Source organism: Ovis canadensis, chromosome 7 (assembly GCF_042477335.2).
Source record: "Ovis canadensis isolate MfBH-ARS-UI-01 breed Bighorn chromosome 7, ARS-UI_OviCan_v2, whole genome shotgun sequence".
Lineage (NCBI taxonomy): Eukaryota > Metazoa > Chordata > Mammalia > Artiodactyla > Bovidae > Ovis > Ovis canadensis.
In genome coordinates, this window is record NC_091251.1 from 68,999,091 (window position 1) to 69,014,417 (window position 15,327).

The 15,327-nt window shown below is 43.9% G+C and overlaps 1 protein-coding gene across 1 annotated transcript in view; it reads right to left on the reverse strand.

The window, feature by feature from the left end:
• TMOD2 (tropomodulin 2) overlaps nucleotides 1-15,280 on the reverse strand; it is a 58,500-nt gene extending 43,220 nt beyond the window's left edge. Inside the window, exon 1 of the mRNA XM_069596513.1 lies at nucleotides 15,146-15,280. The gene's annotated coding sequence lies outside the window, so the exon portion shown is untranslated. The remainder of the gene's footprint in view (nucleotides 1-15,145) is intronic.
• Nucleotides 15,281-15,327: the final 47 nt, after the last annotated feature.

Genomic DNA, 15,327 nt, shown 5'->3' on the forward strand with positions numbered 1-15,327 from the left:
AATGTTGAGCTTTAGGCCAACTTTTTCACTCTCCACTTTCACTTTCATCACCTGCTTCTGTTAGGCTTTTTAGCTCCTCTTCACTTTCTGCCATAAGGGTGGTGTCATCTGCATATCTGGGGTTATTGATATTTCTCCCGGCAATCTTGATTCCAGCTTGTGTTTCTTCCAGTCCAGCATTTCTCATGATGTACTCTGCATAGAAGTTAAATGAGCAGGGTGACAATATACAGCCTTGACGTACTCCTTTTCCTATTTGGAACCAGTCTGTTGTTCAATGTCCAGTTCTAACTGTTGCTTCCTGACCTGCATACAGATTTCACAAGAGGCAGGTTAGGTGGTCTGGTATTCCCATCTCTTTCAGAATTTTCCACAGTTTATTGTGATCCACACAGTCAAAGGCTTTGGCATAGTCAATAAAGCAGAAATAGACGTTTTTCTGGAACTCTCTTCCTTTTTCCATGATCCAGCAGATGTTGGCGATTTGATCTCTGGTTCCTCTGCCTTTTCTAAAAGCAGCTTGAACGTCAGGAAGTTCACGGTTCATGTATTGCTGAAGCCTGGCTTGGAGAATTTTGAGCATTACTTTACTAGCATGTGAGATGAGTACAATTGTGTGGTAGTTTGAGGATTCTTTGGCATTGCCTTTCTTTGGAATTGGAATGAAAACTGACCTTTTCCAGTCCTGTGGCCACTGCTGAGTTTTCCAAATTTGCTGGCATATTGAGTGTAGCACTTTCACAGCATCATCTTTCAGGATTTGAAATAGCTCAACTGGAATTCCATCACCTCCACTAGTTTTGTTCGTAGAGATCCTTTCCAAGGCCCACTTGACTTCACATTCCAGGATGTCTGGCTCTAGATGAGTGATCACACCATCATGATTATCTAGGTCATGAAGATCTTTTTTGTACAGTTCTTCTGTGTATTCTTGCCACCTCTTCTTAATATCTTCTGCTTCTGTTAGGTCCATACCATTTCTGTCCTTTATCGAGCCCATCTTTGCATGAAATGTTCCCTTGGTATCTCTGATTTTCTTGAAGAGATCTCTAGTCTTTCCCATTCTGTTGTTTTCCTCTATTTCTTTGCATTGATCACTGAGGAAGGCTTTCTTATTACTCCTGCTCTTCTTTGGAACTCTGCATTCAGATGCTTATATCTTTCCTTTTCTCCTTTGCTTTTTCCTTCTCTTCTTTTCATAGCTATTTGTAAGGCCTTCCCAGACAGCCATTTTGCTTTTTTGCATTTCTTTTCCATGGGGATGGTCTTGATCCCTGTCTCCTGTACACGAACCTCATTCCATAGTTCATCAGGCAGTCTATCTATCAGATCTAGGCCCTTAAATCTATTTCTCACTTCCACTGTATAATCATAAGATATCTGATTTAGGTCATACCTGAATGGTCTAGCGGTTTTCCCTGCTTTCTTCAATTTAAGTCTGAATTTGGCAATAAGGAGTTCACGATCTGAGCCACAGTCAGCTCTTCGTCTTGTTTTTGTTGACTATATAGAGCTTCTCCATCTTTGGCTGCAAAGAATATAATCAATCTGATTTTGGTGTTGACCATCTGGTGATGTCCATGTGTAGAGTCTTCTCTTGTCGTGTTGGAAGAGGGTGTTTGCTATGACCAGTGCATTTTCTTGGCAAAACTCTATTAGTCTTTGCCCTGCTTCATTCTGCATTCCAAGGCCAAATTTGCCTGTTACTCCAGGTGTTTCTTGACTTCCTACTTTTGCATTCCAGTTCCCCATGAAAAGGACATCTTTTTTGGGTGTTAGTTCTAAAAGGTCTTGTAGGTCTTCATAAAACCGTTCAACTTCAGCTTCTTCAGTGTTACTGGTTGGGGCATAGACTTGGATAACTGTGATATGGAATGGTTTGCCTTGGAGACGAACTGAGATCATTCTGTCATTTTTGAGATTGCAACCAAGTACTGCATTTTGGACTCTTGTTGACCATGATGGCTACTCCATTTCTTCTGAGGGATTCCTGCCCGCAGTAGTAGATATAATGGTCATCTGAGTTAAATTCACCCATTCCAGTCCATTTTAGTTTGCTGATTCCTAGAATGTCGACGTTCACTCTTGCCATCTCCTGTTTGACCACTTCCAATTTGCCTTGATTCATGGACCTGACATTCCAGGTTCCTATGCAATATAGCTCTTTACAGCATCGGACCTTGCTTCTATCACCAGTCACATCCAGAGCTGGGTATTGTTTTTGCTTTGGCTTCATCCCTTCATTCTTTCTGGAGTTATTTCTCCACTGATCTCCAGTAAATACCGAGCTGTGGATGTGACTTTTTATACTACCTCCCTCCTAAACTTCCACTCAAAATGAAACTTTTCTCCAATCCCTTCTTTCTGGCAGAGGGACTTTACCAATCTTCTCTAGAAAGATAATACTGCATTCAGGAAATAGCAATATGCTTAACTGACTGTGTTTCTCCTTTGGCAGTATTAATATCAAGCAGATATTTCAAGGCAATAAATACCTGTGTAAACCTACTGTTTGCGAGGTATGGTTCTAAAAAACAGGAATACACAGATAAATAAGATATGACCCCTTTCCCAAGGAGATCACAGGTCAGTGATATATATGTATATGTGTGTGTATGTGTATATACATATATATGTATAGGATGTCTTCCCTATATGTCTTGCCAAAGAACCAGGGCTTTATTCTGTTCCAGATGGGGAGTTACTATACATTTTTCAATAGATATATAACCTTTGATATATAGGCTACAAAGCATGTCACAGCCCTCAGCCAGTGCAGCCAGCCCAATGGTGCACCCTGAGGGGACTCAGGATAGGAAAGAACAGAATACTGGCCCTAGATAAGGTGCATATCAAAGGAATGATTTCAGTGAGCCCAGTCTTTTGCAGCTTCTCACACATTAAAAAGTGCTAAATTCATTAACTTGAGATGTTTGGTTTTCATTAATTAGTAGTAATCTTTTGATGGTCTGATTCCCTGGTTTTTGTAGTAAAACCCCCTATATATACGGGTTCCTAGCATACCTCTCAGAGTTATCTGAGAGACTTCTGACCAGGTTTGAGTCCTCAGAAAGTCCACTGAATAAAACACAATTCTCAGCTTTGAGGTTGTGCATCTTTTTTTTTTTCAGTCAACATGTGTTATAACAGAACTCATGAACACAGTAGGATGGGGTGGGGGAGTTGAGTGGAAACTGTGACAAGAGTTGTGTTTGAGCCTTGAAGGAAAAGGTCATAAGGTGGACGATGTGTGCAGGGAAAGGCAACAGCATAAACAAAGGTACAGGATAAGGAAGTACATGAGGGGCTTCCCTGCTGGTTCAGTGGTTAAGACCTTGCACTTGGACTGCCGGGGACTGTGGTTCCATAGCTGGTTGGGAAACAAAGATCCCATATGTTGCAAGGTGTGGCAAAAAAACAAAAATAAAACAAAGACAAAAAAGAAAGAAAGTACATGATGCTTGGTGAATGGCTGGTGTGGCTAGAGGGGAGGAGCAGAGGGGAGAGGAAACAACAAAAGACAAGGTGGGGAGGCCTGTGAAGGGCCTTCCCTATACATCTCGCCCAAATCTGGGCTTCATTCTGTTCCAGACGGGGAGTCACTACACATTTTTCAAGTAGAGGAGTTGGTCTGAGAAGACTTGTTTTCAGTGAGATAATTCAAATGGTAAGAATGAAAAACAGGTTGTTATGGAAAGAGATTGGATGTGGGTGGGCCACTTAAGAGCTATTGGAATATTGTTCCTCTCTTCTTATTTCTACTGTTTACCATGTACTGGTTTTTGGTTTTCTATTTTGGTGTCTTTTCCATATCCAACGTAACTCTCTTTCTGTTCCACCAGCCTCCCTTCTTTTAAACTTCAATTGCAATATTTCAGTAAAAAAAATAACAAACAGAAAAACCCTATCCTACTAAAGTCAGAGAAACCAACTGGACTGTATACACTGTTTTCTGGTCCCAACTACCACTAATTTATTATGTGAGTCTGGACAAGAATCTCAGCCTGCCACGCTCTTAGCTATCAAGTGAAATGGTTGAACTACCCTGTCGAATAGATTCTAAGACACACAGTTTCTCACATTTGACACTTGGAAACTGAGGCCTGTCCCACAACTGATGGTCCTACAATTACTTGTGACCTAGCAGTGGTCAAGAAGTCATATCTGCCATGCCTATATATACATAAATATGAAAAGCAACAGCTTCAAAACTAGCAAAAGGGGTGTCAGGGATTTGCAAAATGTCCCAGGGACTTTTTAAAAGAGTGAAACACTCTTTTAAAACTTATCATAAGTTTTAAGAGCCAACATCAAAGGCTTTTAGATCTTTTACAGGTTTTTAAAATTTAATTTAAATAATTTACCATTTATTTAAAATTTAAAAAATTACCACTCTTCATGGCATGGAGGAGATATTGTGTGGAAAAGACCAGTGATTCAGAAAGTTGGAATCTGAGCATGAAGAAGCTTTAAGACTATTAACCAATTCATTTCCATTTTCCCTTATTATGTATGCACAGAGGTGATATATGATTTTTTTAACTATGCATATTTGTAGATGCTTTATTTGTAATAGCCAAAACCATAAACAACCTGAATGATCATTAGTAGGTGAGTAGATAAACAAATTGTGGTACATCCACCTAATGGAATTGAGAAGCAGAATATTTCCTGCCAAACAAAGGATCTCACAGTCATCAGTGATTGCAGCCACCACCAATGCTGAGCCCCAAAGGAACTTGGGAAGGAAAGAATACCTGCCATCTAGCAGCCATCAGACCACAGTCATGCTCTAGAGTAAGCCTTGAGGAAAGCCAGGATGTGAAACACAGGATACTGGCCCCAGAGAGGGGAGGTATATATCAAAGGAATGATTTCAGTGAGCCCAGACTCCTGCATCTTCCCATACACAGAAAACCACTAAGTTCCTTAATTTGAGATATCTGGTTTCCCTTTAATTAACAATAATCTTCTGATGTTCAGATTACTTGCCCTTTGTTGCAAAACTTCTATATAATCTGCCACCCCCATTTGCCTCCTCAAAGTGGTCTCTCAGGATTACTTGAGATGCTGTCTCCCAGGCTTGACATCCTAAAAATTCCCACTGAATATAACACAACTCTCAACTTTTAGGTTGTGAGTATTTTTTAAGTCAACAGAATCTACTCAGAAATAAAAAGTAATGAACTATTGATACACACAACAACATAGATGAATCTCAAAACAATTATACTGAATGAAAGAAGCCACACCAAAAAGAATGTATGTGGCATGGTTCCATTTGTCTAAAATTCTAGAAAATGTAAACTGATCTATATGACAGTAAGCATATCAGTAGTTGCTTAGGGATAGAAGAGAGGTAGGGAGGGGAAGAGGAGTATGAAGGGGCATGAAGAAATTTGGTGGGTTTCTCATAATGGTTTCATAGGTATATGCATTTGTCAAAACTCATCAAACTTTTGCTTCAAATATGTGCAATTTGTTGAATGTCAATTCAAAAAACTATGTGTAAATCTAAAACAGCTCTTCAATAAAGTAAAAAATACATTTTTAAGAAGGATCACTTTTCTTTTTTGCAATGCTGCCATGCCTTTCAGGATCTTAGTTCCCTGGCCAGGGACTGAACCCAGACCCTGACAGTTAAAGAACCAAGTCCTAACCACTGGACCACCAGGGAATTCCCAAGAAGGGTCACATTTTATTTGGTAGCATGGGCACTTCCCTAGCAGTCCAGTGGTTAAGACTTCATGTTTCCAATGCAGGGCATGCAAGTTTGATCCCTGATGGGGGGTGGGGCGGAGGGAAAAAGATCTCACATGCTGTGCGATGTAGACAAATGATGAAAAAAAATAAAGACAATAATTGGCATAATTTTTCTTCACAGTGCTATGTAAAATATTGGTATATTTTATGACTGATGGTATCTTAGATAAGATTCTATTTGTAGTTCTGGTCCAGAATTCTACAAGTATACCCCAGCTTCTTACCTTCCCCTGAAACAGACTAGTTCTGGTTTTCTTGATCATACCATTAATTTACCAATCGTGCATATGTGTTCGTGTGCATGTTCAGTCGTTCAGTCGTGTCCGACTCTTTGTGACCCTATGGACCATAGTCTGCCAGGCTCCTCTGTCAGTGGGATTCTCCAGGCAAGAATACTGGAGTGGGTTGCCATTTCCTCCTTTAGGGGATCTTCCCAACCCAGGGACTGAACCCTCATCTCCTGCATCTCCTGCACTGGCAGGCAGATTCTTTACCACTGAGCCACCTGGGAAGCTGAATCTACCACTCACTTCCAAAACTCTGATCAGCTGAATTTCCTCCCTTTCCACCCTGTCTCACTGGTTACCACTTCCACTGGATTCTTACTGCATGATACTTTTCACATCATCCTTTTCTGTCAGTCTTGTTTTAGATCTTTGTTCCTTTGGACTTGGAGTACCCTCATTGCCTTTTTAAAGGATTCTATTCTTCCCTCTAAGCCACCAGAGTACCATAGTTAGATCGTCTTTCTTCACACTGCAAACAAGCCATTTTCCTGATTAAGGACTTACAATGGCTCCCTTTTGTCTACAGAATGAAATTTATACAACCTAGCATCCCAAGCTCCCACTATTTGGCTTTGGTCTGTACTTTGTATTTTCTTTCTTCATAACTTTCCTAAGGGAGCCCTCCAATCCAGCCAAAATGGTTTATTCACTCTCTGTGGTAGGCAGAATAATGGTGCCCTAAAGATGTCCACATGCTAATCCCCAGAATCTGGGATGTTACTTTACATGGCAAAAAGGACTGGGTGTGATTAAATCAAGGATCGTAAACTAGGGAGACTACCCTGGATTATCTGGGTGGGCCCACTGTAATCCCAACGGCTCTTAAAAGATGGGAGAGGAAGGTAGAAGAGTCGGAGAATCAGATGTGATGACAGAAGCAGAGGGACAGAGTGATGCAACTGCTGGCTTTGAAGAGAGAGGAAGGGGCCAAGAGCCAAGAAATGTGTACGGCCTCTAGCAGCCGGGGAATGAATTCTCCCCAGAGCCTTCAGAAAGAAATGCAGCCCTGCTGACATGCTGAGCTTAACCCAGTGAAACCCGCTTTGGACTTCCCACCTCCTAAGCAATGCCGTAATAAATTTGTGCTGTTTTAGCCTCCTGCATTTGTGACAGCTCCAATAGGACACTAATATACTCCCTTATTCATGGACTTCCATTTTCCCAGATAATTTTTCTGGACATCTCGTTTGCCCTTCCCCTCCCCTTTCACTCCCGGCACTGTTCTGTGCCCCAGGAAGGTGATGTATTTACACGGCATCATCAGGCTTCCTAGCTCTGTGACTCGTTTGGCCAACAGGAGGCACTAGCAGGAAACTGGAGGGAGGCTGGTGCAGAAGAGAGAGTGGCCCACTAGCAAGCCTTCCCTCTAGGGCTGCCCCCACCCCTGCCTTGCTGACTTGAGGCCTGGGGGTGATGAAGGGTCCCTGTGTGGCTGGTGCCAGATTTCCGCCTTGTTGGACTCCTTACACCCTCCCTACAACTCTGTAAATAGGATCTTTATTTAAATTCCCTCAAATTACTCAGTTGAGTGTGTCCTCTGTTTCTTGTCGGGACCTTGGCTGATACTGTAATGTCACTTGGAATGCTGTTCTCTGCTCTCATGGCCTATCCACGCGCTCTGCTTTGGAGACCTGGCTCAGGTCCCAGCTCTGCGGACCACAGAATGTCGGGCTGAGTGAGGCCTGAAGGGACATCCAGTCCAGCAACATAGATGGTTTTTCTCCTACTTCTCCGACCACTTCTTCTTGGTCTCCTTCAGCAATTCTTCCTCTGCCTTAAGTCCTGGCATGTTACAAGATCCTGTCTTACCATTTCTTTTCTTACACTGCACATTCTCCCTGGGAGAAACTCGTCCCCTCTAAAATTCTCACTATGATCCACATTCTTTGATTAAGACTTTGTTCCTTGAGGACTAGATCCATGTATTCCCACTGTTGAACCAACATCTCCACTTCACTGAATCAGGCATCTCAAATGGTAGAAGTACTTGCATCATCTTTCCTGCCAAATAGCTTCTCCTCCTCTGGAATTTCCAATTTCAGAAATTTAGCCAAGAAAGCAGGGAACCATCCTTGACATCTCCTCTTCCTTGTCTCCTCCCCATTCATCAGTCCAGTCCTTAAACCTAAACATGTTGAGGATCCATCTGCTTCACTCAGCTGCACTTCCACATCCAGTCTTAGTCCATTTTGATCAATTCTTCATACAAATGGCCAAAGTGATATTTTTAAACAATTCTGCCCTAGTTACTTATAATCCTCCTGTGGCTTCCCTTTGCCTTGAGGATAAGGTTCAGACCCACAGTCTAACCTCTGTCATCCTCATCAGCCTCATCCTGCACTGCACCCCTCAGCTTCCCCTGGCTCCAGCCTGCTGGACTACTTCCAACTCCTGGATCACGCCTTATGTTGTTTCCTCTGCTCAGACCACTCATACCCCTTCTTCCTCTGGCTGACTGCTAGCCAGCTCAGCTCATCTTCCAGTCTCAAAGTAAGCTTCACTCATTTCGGTGCTCTGTAATAACCTAGAGGGGTGGGATGGGGGGGTGAGTGGGAGGGAAGCTCAGCAGGGAGGCGAGGTGATACACGCACACATATAGCTGATTCGCATTGTTGTACAGCAGAAACTAACGGACACTGTCAAGCAATTATACTCCAATTAAAAAATAAATATGAATGTAAGCTTCAATTCCTCAAAGTTGCCTTGTTTGTAATCCCAGGCAGGTCTGAGTCATTCCCCACCCCAAGGCACACCCCTTGTTCAGAGCTCTCTTGACTTTATTACAACTGCTTGTTTTATCTCTGTCTTTTTTAATAAGCTCTGTGAGGGTGGGGACCGTATCTGTTTTAGTCACTGTTATGGTCCTGGCTCCCAGCACAGGTCTTGACCCAGGATAGGCATCCAACAAATATCAAATGAAGGAAATGAGCTCAGAAAGGTGAAGTGACCTGTTGGTTCAAAACTCATTCCACCATATCCACAGCCTCCACTTTCTGTCATGGAACTTTCTGAGGCCACCTAAGCACAGAACAGTTGCTCTGTTCCCTAAATTCAACTATACCGCCAAATCCTAGAGGACAGGGATGATGTCATGATTCTTTCTATTCCCGGGTCTCTTGTAGATTCATTCAACAAATATCTACTGACAGCCCACCTTTTTTCACTGCTGGGACAAGAGCAGGGAACAAAACAGATGATATCTTGTACAGGAGCTGAGCTTACAGTTTGGCAGAAGGAGAGACATTAATTAAGTAGTTACAATAACATGTTAATACTATGTAACAGTCCCTGTTAAAACAAACTGCACGTGTTGCACTAGTGCATCAGGAGGGCATGAAAGCCAGAAGAGAGAAAAAAAAAATAATGCACCCTCCTAAAGCACAACTTTGAAGATTTGGGGGAAAGCTGGTTTTATTTTTAATAACAAATATAGAGGTATGTGGACATATTATTCACACAGCTTTTAAAGTCAAATCACAGATTTCTGGCTCAAGGATGGCCTGCTTTAGCCCCTACCCAGGGCACCGAGTGTTCACACTTGCCCTCTCCTCCTGTTAGTGATGCCACAGTGGAAAGCTTCCAAACATCACTGCAGTCTCACCTCTGGCAGAGTGCTTGTCCCGTGGGGAGCTCTCAGCATGCAACAAGAGATTAATGGGCACACTGGAGTGAAGCAAGAGCCAAGCAGCACTTTCAGGAGTCCAGGTGCACATGCATACCAAGAAGGTTAGAAAACAGAAAACAGGAGCAAGGACGGAGCTGAAGGAAGGGCGACGTGGGCCCTTCAATAACTCTTCCTAACAGAGACATGAACCCTGAGAAGGAGAACAAGGAGTGTGGCTTTCTTTACTTCTTCTTCCGCTACCTTACTTTATATGTATTTCATAACTGGTATGAAAGAGGAAAATCAGAAACAACACAAAGTGCCCAAATTTTGGCCTCACCTCCATGCAGACTTGGAATCAAACCTAAAACATTCAGCCCTGTTTAATAAGCCTGCTCCAAACCAAAGACCCATTTTTACAGAAGAGTAACAAAAAATACTTGTAAAACCTAGCAAAAAGTTTTTTAAATGGGTAAAACTGCCATGAATTGCTTAGGAGTACATATGTATCTGGGAAAGCTACAAAGGACAACACATGGAAAGGACAGACATCTCAGAAGGAGGGGCGGGGGATCTGGCTGGGAAAGGACAACCTGACCTTCCACCTCACTGATGATGATTTCATCCCAAGAGGGGAAGTCAGTGTGTGAGAAGTTATTATTCTTTATTATGTATCTTCAATATTTTATAATAATCTTTAAACAGTGAGTGAACCAGTTTGAACAAGAGAGCCAAATCTACATTTCCTAAAACTAATAAATTAGAAAAAAAATCAGCTTATCAATATATCCTCCAACAAAACAAAACAGGAATTTTAAAACTGGAGTATAATTGCTTTACAATTTGTGTCCGTTTCTATTGTACAACAAAATGAATCGGTTATACACACACACACACACACACACATACATATATATATATATATATATACCCCTTTCTTCACCCCTTCATCCCACCCCACTAGGTCATCACAGAGCACCGAGCTAGGCTGCCTGTGTTATAAAGTAGCTCCCCACTAGTTATCAAAACATGCAGTAATCCTACATATTTAATTTCTTTCTAGCTGCAGGCAAATACAAAGATGTGTACAAAACACATAGCCTGTGTCTTGAAATAGCCTAGCTATTTCAAGATGGCTCTTTCAAGTCTGTTTTGTTTGTTTTTTTTAAATAACCGAGTAGCTCTTGCCATAGCCTCAGAAATCTGTGCAGGAGATGTGGGACAGAGAATGGGGTGTGATAAGGAGGAATTTCAGGCAAAAAATATGAGAAAGCAATTGGAAGTGGCAAGCTGAATGGAGAATGAGGAATAGATCTTCCAGAATGAAAAGCTGTCCCATCTCACAACACAAACGTGGCCATAACTTAAACTGCTCAAAACAGTCTCCTTTTAAAACAGTGTGCCCACCAGTAACCACTCCCTCCAGGTTCAGAAGAGAACAAAAGACAAAAAGCATAGGCCTTGGAGTCAACTAGCCCTGGATCTGATGGTTACAATTCATGTGCGAGTGACAGCCTCTCCGAGTCTCTGTCTCATCCTCGGTGAAACAGGCAGAGCAGTATTTATCTCAGAGGGTGGAGGTGATGTTTAATGTGGTGACGTATCTACCAGGAACAGCTGCTAACACATGCGAGCCCTCAGTCAAAGCCATTTCTCTTTTGTCCTTGGGTGCAGTCTTCTACATGGGCTGTTTGTTCCCTCCATTATCCTTGTCGGGATCTGTTGAACGTGGAGAGGCAGCACCCTATAGGAACCCTGGGTCAGCGCTGCCAGGTATAGTGAGCTGCCATGGGGAGGCTGGCCAAAGTATGAGATAGGTTTCCACCTGGGTAGGAAGTTGCCAAGAAGCTTCCTGGCGGGGGCAGAAGGGCTCTAGCATGGAAATCTCACTGTCTGCTCAGACCGCCACCTGGCTTCTAATTCTCTTGGCAGGTCCTACTCCCTGTCGCTGCCCTATCCCCTTGTCTGGCCCTATTCTCTGCTTTCTAAGGAGTTCCTGTTTCTGGACTTCTGCGTATCTCCTTGCCTTCCACTTGGGTGTCTGCGTCTCCAGCTGTCTATTGGTTCTAGCTACGTCCCCTCATCTTGGCTTTGGGAAGTTATGGGCTTCTCATTTCCTGACTGGTATCAAGGGTTCTCTACTGTTTGTTGACAAAAGCTGGCTTCCGTTTGCTTATGAATCTTTGACTCACCTATCTTCTCTCCCTCTCTGGCATCTGTTTCCCAGTTTGGTTTTGATCAAAGCTTTGTCAAGGGTTACAGGTGCTATGTGCCCTTTGACTCATGACTGCTTATCAAGATGATATGCAAAATATTTAATACTGGTACAAAATGGGCGTTGGCCATCAGAATGGATGGCGGCTATAAACAAGAGGGGTGGCTGACCCTGCATATATTGGCTGAACAGCCGCCTAGCTCCCTGGACTCCGGAACCCTCCCTCTGCTCTGACAAGAGGCCTCTTGGTTCTTTCACTGGACTGAAACCTCAGATTTGCTCCTTACTCCTCACATCCTGTCTTGCTGCAGCTGGTCTTGTGCCTTGTTTTATGAGCTCCTATTACCCAAAGTCCTAGGGCTGACCTTCTCATTCCCTTTCTATTCAGCTATCACCAGGGAAACCCAGGAATACTGATGATACACACGAAAGAGATGGGATAGCCTTGGTGCCAAACCAGGGGGGCAAAACATAAAAGCATATGAGTGTGTGTGTGTAGGAAAAAATCCTTGTAGCAAAAGATTCAGTATAAAATTAAAGTGTTATATCTTAAGAATTGGTTCTGTTTTCTTGTCTGGTAATAGGAAATCTCTTCTGCACTTGCCTTCTATGAGCTCCTTTGAGCCGCTTATAGTCTATAAGGAAACATTTGGTTGTATGTGATTCACAAATAAAGCGAACAAGAGGAAATCCTTGAACTTCTGTCAGAAAGCTGGGTCTGTTTTTCCTCCAATGTTCCCCTAATTCAAAATAAAAAGAACCAGCACCTAGAACTTCCTGCTATAGAGGCGCAGATCTTGAACTCAGAGAGAAAAGGGATAGCGCTTTCAGGATGGTTTGTGGGGAGGGCTAGAAATTCTAAGGTATGGAAATTTCAGAATTTGAGGTTGGAATTAGGGGATGGGGTGTCTTAAGAATAAATGATTGATAGTAGTTAAGACAAAGCAAGAAAGAGAACTTCCCCTGACCCCGCTCACTCCTCCAACAGGGCTGAAATCTTGAGTGAGCGCAGTGAGACACAGACTCACTGTGAGTTCCCTGCAGATTCACTGCAGATGTCCACACTGTCCTGTGATCCTTTCCCTCTGTTTGCTTATCTATTTTATTGATCACCCCAATTTTTAATTTAAAAAGTTCAAATCTACAGAAAAGGTAAAAGAACAGAACACCTATATACCGTTCTCTTTGATTCACTGTCATCATTTTGCCACATTCTCCAGCTTCCTCCCCAACCCTTTACTTCCCCCTACCCTGAACGGGCTGGAAGTTGCAGATGTCATGCCGTTTTGCCTCTAATACCTACATCTCAAAAGAAAATGACAGTGTCCTACATGACCACCGTACCATCGCTGCACCTAAGAAAATGAAAAGTAATTCCATGGTATTTATCTAATATGTAGTCCATATTCAAATCTCTTCAATTGTCTCCAACTCATCAATCATAGCTTTTTTTTTTTTTTTTCTGATTTAGGATCCAAAGTTCACACATCCCAATTTATTGTTAAGTCAGTTGAATATTTTAATCTACAATACCCTGACCCCACCACCTTTTTGGCAGGAACATTAAGCAGGTGAGTTATGACCACCTTATTGCATAACCCAACAGGAGACTCATGGTACTTGTTGGTATGCTTGATCATTCAGCTGAGGTGATGACTTTCTCATCTCTCTATTGTAAGGACACATTTTCCCTAGCTAATATGTGGCAAGATACTTTGAAATAATTCAAAATCCTCTTCCCCAACAACCTCTGGCTCAAAGGTTTTGTCATCTGTGGATGAATCCTTGCCTGATGTAATGTAATCAGTTACATTAGAGCTGCAGAGTGCTGGTTTTCTGATTCTCTCATTCCTTGTATTGTGTATTTATTATTCACACAATGACCCGTCAGTATCCATCCTCCCTGCGCTCAGTGTCTGAACTCTCTGGTTACTTTCTCCGCGGTTCCTCCCCTCCTCCTTGCTCACCACCTCTGAGGGCTCCCGCCTGGCCCTGGGGAGCCATTTACATTCTCACTCTACCTGATGAGTCCATCAGTTCACCTTCAGCCAATTAAAAACAAACACAGAAAATCCACAGCACGTTGTTGTCTACATATTTATAGTAATTCACAAAAATTAAAATAGTTGTAATGCATGATTTATTGGATTAGACTGCAGAGAGTAGAGAAAACCAGTTCTAGTTTTGAAAAAATCAAGTTGCCTAAACCCTGAAAAATCTTTCTTCCTCACTAGGTAAAACCTCCTGTTCTGTCAGTGTCAGGCTTTCTATAATGGTGTTCAACAGACGCACCCTCCTCTCCTTAGTTTCTTGATATGAGAGCCTTGGAAGAACAGAGGTTTAGAAATCATTTAGGCGGAATACCCCGTTTTACATGGAGAAAGAGGTTAAAAGAGGGTGAAGAGACTTGCCCAGGGTTCCTCAGCTCCTTAATGGCAGAGCTAGGGAAATGGGTTTTTATGATACCTGCTCCAACCTTCTTTTCATTCCCTTCCCAAGGACCTGGTGATCCCGATGTTTAATAGGCAAGAGGAAGCCCGTAGCATTCACAGCCTTCGTTGCTAATTCGCATTTTGCCTGCATCACCTTCCTATCTTTGAACAGTTCAAAAATTCCCATTAGGAGCCATTATTGTCATTGTTATTATTAAAAACCAATTTTCACTCCTGCAGGTCAACAAGGAAAATTTAGGAAGACTCAAGGGAGCACATGCTAACATTACCTAAACCAGAAAAATAAAAATAAAAAGAGTCTCACGACCTGCATCAGGCCGCTCTCGGAACGCTGCTTTTTCGGAGGCTGAAACACCCTGCGGGTGACAGCTCCAGCCGGAGTCCACCCTTCCCCGCCGCCCGATCTAACGCTGCAGTGGCAGGCATTAGGCTCCAGGAGCTTGTCAAATGTTCACAGGAGAGAAGCGGGGAACAAAGCCCAGCGTGGAAACACCCGGCACCGCAGCTCAGGGCGGACAGAGACCGCGCCCTCCCTGCGGCGGCAGGGGATGCAGAGACTGCGGAGCCGCAGTGCAGCGCGTGGGACCCACACCCGCTGGGCTCCTCCCTCCCGCGCAGCCCTCCACCGCGCTTTCCTCCGCGCCGCCGGCCGAGCGGAGGAGGCCAGAGGCGGTGCCGGCTCCGCGCGCCCTCCCGGCTGAGCGCTGACCCCGCACAGCATCCTCCCGCGGGCAGGGAGGGCGCGGCCGCCCGGTGCTGCTGGCCTGGGGGCTGCAGACGGCACCTCTCCCGGGGGGCCCCCACCCACCCCCGGCGCGCTCACCCGTGCGTGCGCCCATCCCGGAGCGGGCGGTGCGGGCCGTCAGTCCGTCTGCCCCGAAGTAGCGGGGCCGACGAGCAGGGCGGCGCCGTGGCCCGGGCGAGCGCGGCGATCAACAGGCGGCTCCCGGCCGGGCGCGGCGCCGGGGCGCGCGGCTGCCTCGGAGCAGGCTGGGAAGCGTAGTT